This window comes from Chenopodium album, chromosome 20, assembly GCF_948465745.1.
Source record: "Chenopodium album chromosome 20, dcCheAlbu1.1, whole genome shotgun sequence".
Lineage (NCBI taxonomy): Eukaryota > Viridiplantae > Streptophyta > Magnoliopsida > Caryophyllales > Amaranthaceae > Chenopodium > Chenopodium album.
Window position 1 is genome coordinate 27,480,504 of NC_137853.1, and position 7,686 is coordinate 27,488,189.

Below are 7,686 nucleotides of genomic sequence, written 5' to 3' on the forward strand. Positions count from 1 at the left end.
TATCCTCACAATACGTGAGACCTGTCATTCAACACATCTCAATCAACTAATCAAAATAAATTTTTTACAAAAATCCATATATAAAAGCATGTTTATACTCTTTATAGATTATACCAATTTGGATTAATTGCCAATATGGAGGAAATATTTGATACAAATATACAATGTAATACATACACTATAGACAGGAATAAGCCAATTAGCCAAACAATATACTCTCTTGACTCGTACTCATCATACCAAACAAACTATTGCACACATAAGTGGCATAATACACAAACCCACACTTCATAATAAACCATCTGTAGCAAATTGATCAAGTTGGGTATTAGAAAATAGAAATCAACAATTTTAAAATTAATCAGCTAGAACTTTGGAAAATTCTACTATGGTCCACTTTATTTGGACCATCGCTATACTAAATAATCATTGGTCGATTTTTTATTTTATTTTTTTACCTTGGTCAAACCTTATTTTTAGATATTTCCTTTTTTAATTCTTTTTTATTTTCCAAAATTTAATTACTGAATTTACGTAATTACATTTTCGAAATTTAATTATTAAAATCAGATTTTAATAAAATAAAAAAACGATTAAATAAAAAAAACAATTAAATTAAAAAAATCAAAATAAAAAAATTGTTCATCCATGTTCTTCATAGTTCATTAATGTTTTTTAAGTTTTTTCATTCATGGATGAGATTAAACACGAACACATGATCTATGTCCATTAAATTCACTCGCGCATCAAAAACGAATAACAATATGGACCGATTTTAAAAGCAAATGCGAAATTTTAAGATATCAAAAAGTTATAGTCGTTGCGAATTTGGGCAGCGAATTAAATCCCTAAATAATAGCTTTGGATTGTACTAAATCAGTCAATGTTTGCAAAAACGGTGATTTTATTGAATCGAAATAACAATTTTTAAGTTTTACGATAATCGGGGTTTTTCATGAACATCTGAAAAAGAAATATATCGCATCATTATTTTTTAGAAACCTTGTTTGATCCAAAAAAACGGAAATCGAAATTGAAATCTTGTTTGTGTAAAATGTTTTACCCAAATAAAGGATAGGACATTACCTGTTATGAAAATTGTAATTATTAAAATCATATGACATTAAGTTCTTTTGGACATTATCAATTACCGATTTATAATTTATTAATATCTTGTTATCTTCTTAATTTGGTAATCTATGTTCTTCAAGATAATCTGATAAGAAAACGTATGATTTTTCTTTGAAACGCTGTATGATCCAAAAAAAAAAGAGACCGAATTACAAATCGTATTTGTGTATAAGGAATTTACCCACATACGGATAGGACATTACCTATTATATACATTTTAAATATTAAATGATTATGACCATACGTTATGTTAGAAATAACCAATTATTTTAAAGTACTTTACGACCTTTGCAAAATATTTGTAGATAAACATGTACAAAAATTAAAATGAATCTATTTTAATGATTACATATAAAAAAAATAATGGAATCAATATCTTTTAGGATATCTTTTAACATTTGAAATATTATTTAAAAAACATTTCAATCACCAATTATAATAAGGATAATTTCCTAATTTCTTATCTTATTATTATTGTATAGAAGATTTTAAAATCAGTATAATTTTCAAATTTCAAAAGATTATATTATAATATTTTCTAAATATTAGAATATATATCTTACTGATTCTGTCGACATATACTATGACTTTGTAAAATTATTGATTTGTATCACGCCTAGAATTATGGTAATATACATCTTTAATAGTGCAATAAACATTGAATGTTTGATAGACAATCGTGTAAAATGAATTTTAAAAAGGATAAAATTTGGTAAATAGAATATTAATAAATCTTAGGATAATAGCTGATTTACTTTCCCTCAAATTTTAGATTTTCCTAAGATTTTGTTATTTCGTCATGCAATTTGGTTAATAGAATATTCACAAAATCTTAGGATGAAAACTTACGTACTTTCCCGCAAAAAAAGATAAAATTAGGAAAATACCATAATTTAATTAAGGTTTATGATTTTAAATCTATCTTATTTTTTTTTAAGGAAACACTTAAAGTCTTTCTTTTCTAAAATAAGATCTGATTTTCAATTTTTTTTTTAAAATTTTTTTTTGACATGCTTATCGTAAAATAAAATCAAAATGTTGGTTTCCCTCAACTCCACGTCAAAAAAATCATAAAGTTGGAATTTTTACAATATCCAAAATACATATGGTCATTCGTCAAACTCAATGAACTTTCTTTTTTAGGTAATAACCAAAGTACACATAAGTTAAAACCTGAACTATAAACCCACTTGTGTTCTATGTATCAAACAAGTTTTATGAGAAGAAAATTAAAAAAAATTGCGTCTTCTTCCTCTAATCGATTTGCTCATTATATATCTTTGTATCCTAAAATTGCGTCTTCATCCTTTGATCTATTTGCTCATTATATAAGTTTGGACATTAATTTTTGTTGTTTGGTTTGTGTAATTTGATTTTTTTTTTTTTTTTTTTTTTTTTTTTTTTTTTGAGGAAGTGTAATTTGAATTTAAACCAATTTCTATAAGGTAAAAAAAAATCATATATTTAAAGCAATCAAAATTGAAATTTAGATTAACAATGGAATGTGTTAGATTTAAGATCTATTTTAAAGAATATTGCCTATATGATGGCGGTTGATTGCTTATTTTTAGGAAATATTGTTACTAAATGATACATAAGTTATCCCATATAAATTTTCATCCAAATCTTTTTCAAATATTCTATTATAATATATAACGTACTATTTAGGAAATAAATCAATGATATACAATAGTGTTGTTATCAGTTATTTTTTATGACACATAAAATATAGACTATAAATTAAAATTGAAACTAAACTAATCAAAAAAAGATATCGTAGAGTCGTATAGTACTAACCATTGGGTAAAAACTAGATACAAAAAATCACATTTAACATCTAACGCTATTTTGACAAATTGGAAAAAGAATATTTTCGATTATCATTTAATATAACTAAAATACATACGTGTATATTTGAAGCATGATAAGTCCTAATTATAAGGAATACAACTAGCAATAGTAGCATGCATTTAGCCTAAATATAAGGGGTTGAATGTTGGCTTTCCTAATTTATAAATACAAAAATATATTTACTATATATAACAATTTGTCATTGTATTCTTTCAAAAAAAAAAAAAAAGTTTGCCATGTAGTTGCTCGTCTCCATGTTTTTTTTTTCATTTGGTTATTATATGGGATTCGTCCAATATTTGGATATGACATTACTTATATATTTAGAATTGGTCTCATTCTCCTTAATTATTGTAAAATTATAATAATAACAGAACACATTTCATTATTTTAATTAATAAAGGTGGTTTGATTGAGAGTTAATTTAATTTTGAGGAATATGCATACAGAAATCAAACCACAATAGCTGATATATAAGTGATCATTGATACCAAACTTGATATATGTACATTGTGACTTGGCTAGTGAATGAGGACTGAGGGCCACGATCCTATTTGCTATCAATTAAGAAAAATATTAAGATATTATGCATGCACAGTATGAACTAATAATTAGCAATGTCCAAAATAACATATGGTCGTAGACAAAATAAACAATAATATTGCGTTTTATAGGTAATGTCCTATTAGCATTTGGGTTAATGCCTTATACGCAAACAGAATTGAAAACTATATCTTTTTTTTTCGGATCAAACAAGTATTCCAAAACAAAAAACGTTATCTTCTCCAATTTGCTCACAAACCCAGATTTCGAAAAATTGTTTCTTGTTTTTTTTTTTTTTTTTTTTTGCATACATATAATGACCGATTTTGCATCCCTTGTTTGCAATTATATCTAATTAACATTTATTGTTTTAGGATTAAAAACAATCTTAGATTCATACATGAATCCAAATTTCGGATGAACTCTTCACATATAATATATAAATCGATGCATATTTTCAATTTTCATTGATGTGCGAGTGTATTTACGGGACAAAGATTACCATAATGGTGGTTAATCTCATCCATGGATGAACAAACTTGAAGAACAATGATGAATAATGAAGAACATTGATGAACAATTTTTTGATTTTGATTTTTTTAATTTAATGTTATTTTTTATTTAATTAAAAATTGATTTTAATAAATAAATTTCGAAAATCATAAAATAATTTTCAGAAATTTAGTAATTATATTTTGAAAAATAAAAATTGAATTAAAAAAGGAAAATACTAAAAATAGTGTTTGACCAAGGTTTAAAAAAAATTAAAAATCCGGCCAATGATAATTCAGTATAGTGATGGTCCAAATAAAGTGGACCATAGTAGAAACATCCTAGAACTTCAGTACTTCACAAATAAGGTAAGAAAAGGACCACCAGAATTGTGGCTTGAATTATATAAACAGCAAAATATTACAATTCTTATCAGCTTTGATCATCTAGAAAATGAAGAATAGAATCCATCAATTAATCAATTCAAGAAATTTATATCATCTTAGTAGACAACAAATGAAAAATAATTTTAAGGCGTAGGGAAGATGATTATTGAAAACAATCAGCAAAAAATAATGGAACTCGATCAATAGTCGATCTTCCTCAGTGAGTGATTATTCCAGTAGACAGATATAATCATTCAAAATGATGAACAATTGCAAGTGAATTTAGTGGACATTAATGAAAATTAGATAATACACCTGGGTGCACCATGTGCAGGGTGCACCTGGGTAAACAAAAAAGGCGGAAAGAACATTCAGTGTTTATCAAAGAACATACCTATGTTTGACAAAGAACATACCTTTAATATGTTCTTTGAGTGTGATCAGTGTGTTCTTTGAGTATGATTATGTGTTCTTTACATTATAACTTACGTTATTTAACATATGTTGATTGATCATATTTTTTTTTTGGGTTTAATAATACAAAGGAGTTATATATAATTGAGAGTACTAATGTTTGGGGAAAGTTGCAAATAGAGTACTCAAGTTTCAATTTGTGCGAAAAGGGTACCGAACCCACAATAGGAGGTTAAAATACTGGCGGCAATTGCCTGTAACTGGTTTACCCCTATTTCGAATTTAAAAAAAGAAAAAATGATTTGTGAAACTTGTTCGAAAAGGGTACTGAACCCACAATAGGAGGTTAAAATACCGGTGGCAATTGCCTGTAACCGGTTTACCCCTATTTTGAATTTTAAAAAAAAAAAAAACTGATTTGTCTAATCAGCTATACTTTGGGAAACAACAGATCTTCAACATTATTCTCATAATCAATCAACAAAATAAAAAATTATTAAGGGTAAAAAATGCCAAAAATCAAATCAATCGAACACAAACGACGAAATCTAAACCTATGCCGCCACGACCCCTGCCGCTATTACTCATTAGCCACCGCTACGACGCTACCTAACCTTGGTCGACGCCTTCCTTCTCGCCATAAAGCTTTTGTCGCTAACTTTTAAAATCAGGAACACCAATTATAAATCGTTAACCCAAATCCAAAAACATCACATTTGACAGTAAAAATACTACCAATAATGCAGCCTAATTCCCATTTTGCTCACCTTAATCAACAATGCCATTTTCATCAAAATGTAGGGATTTCACTTTCCCCACCCAATTTGTCTTCTATTCTTAAATAAAACCACCACTAAGATGAAAACACCCTACCATTGTTGAGAATGATGACTTTGCAAGACTATGAGTTGCTGGAAGAGGGCTTTAGAGGGGAAGTGTCTGGAGTAGATGTTACGGATAGGAAGACAGAGAATTTGGAGTTTTGGTGTGAATGGTGTTTGTCTTTGGAGTTGATCGTGAGGAGGTGTTGGTGGAATTGGTGGTGGTTTGGTGTTTGTTTTTAGTGAAGTGGTTAACATGTGAAGGGAGGAGAGAGAAGATGAATTAGAAAAGTTATGAGGACAAACATTAGTACCCTCATAAATGTCAGAATTTTATTTTTCCCTTTTTTTTTGTTTGGTTAACTTGTTACAATAGGTTAATTTTGTGGTGAGTACTTTAACTGCAACTTTTGAAACTTTAGTACCTTCACTGCAACTTTTCCCAAACTTTAGTACCTTCAATTGTATATAACTCTAATACAAAGTATGTTCTTTGAATTTGGCAAGTATGTTCTTTAAGGTCGTAGTGACACACAAATTCTATTTTTATTATCATATGCCATATTTAAACTACTTTTATTATCGTATGTTCTTTGAGTTTTATCAGTGTGTTATTTAGGTATTAACTATATGTGCTTTACATTATAAATTATTATGGGAAGTTGAATTTTTTAGAGAGATAGAAAACTATTTTTTTGGGGAAATGATACCTTTGGTAAAGATTTTTTAAGAGGTGATCAACATTTGCATGGCTTGCAGCCCGACCCGATCCGACCCGAAATGGGGTGGGTTTAGGCAAGCCTAAGCTAAAAATGCATTTTTAGTTTCGGGACAAAAAAAGCCCGAAAATCCGCTACTTTTTTACGGGTTTGGGCATGAGAAATTATGGTATGGCTTGGCCCTACTCGATTTTTTTACACCTCTAAATTTTTTCTAGTTAATGTGTATTTTTTCAGAAATTTTTTATAAAGTTTCTATCTCATTCTTTTTATTATATCTTTATATTCTTTAGTAATTCATGTTTTTGTCAAATACAAACATGTTCTTTGTCAAATACATGTATGTTCTTTATGAAACACAGGATGTTCTTTCCGCCTTTTTTTTTATTTATCCGGGTGTACGATGAGCATTGTACACCCGTGTGTATAAATCACGGATTACGCCATTAATGGTGGAGAGAGAAAATGATGGAGGTTTTTAGGATTATTAATGAATTTTACCATGGTTTGGCGCTCAAGGAAAAATTTCCCGCTCAACCCCAACCTCATCTGCCAAAACACCAAAAATTTTACCGTCAAAGGGGCCGTTTGGTTCATTAGGGAAGTGTAGATTCCCATGAAATTTCAATTTGTGGGAAATAAATTCCATCATCAAAATCATGGGAATTTAACAAATTTGTTTGGTTAAGGATGGAGGAAGTAGATTCCCATGGGAATTCCAACTTACCAAGGGGGGTAAGGTAAGTGAATTCTCATGTTGTAGGAAGTCAAAATTCCCATGAATCTTCATTGCCCCCATTTGAAATTCATGGGAATTGTGACTTCCCACAAAATATTTAGCCAACCAAACAAGGCCTAAGTTTCCCTCCCATTTGTTTTCCTCCCCTCTTCTTTTTTGTGGGACTTGCTGAGTTGTCCAAATTCTTTTTGTAGTGTGTAAAATCAATTTGTACATCGAGTGTGAATGTAGTGTTTTTCAACAAAAAAACCATTTCCAAACACTTTTATTGGTTATTTGACCAAGATGAAAAGTCAAAAGCAAAAAGTCAACTAAAAAGCCAAGTAAAAGGCGTTTACCAAACAAGCCCATAAATTTATTAATGTTATGATTATTATTTTACAATAGTTACCCTAAATTTGTTGTCATTATAAATTATCATAATTGGATCATATAAGTTATAACCATCCAATATCTATCTCTATTATAGGAAATTTCTACCGTGCTCGACGAATAACGACGCACACAAAGTATTTAAGAATTTTCTAAGCCGTAGGATTGTTTGGTTAAATCTCAACTGTTCAATATTTTTTTGTTAAATAGAATTATTT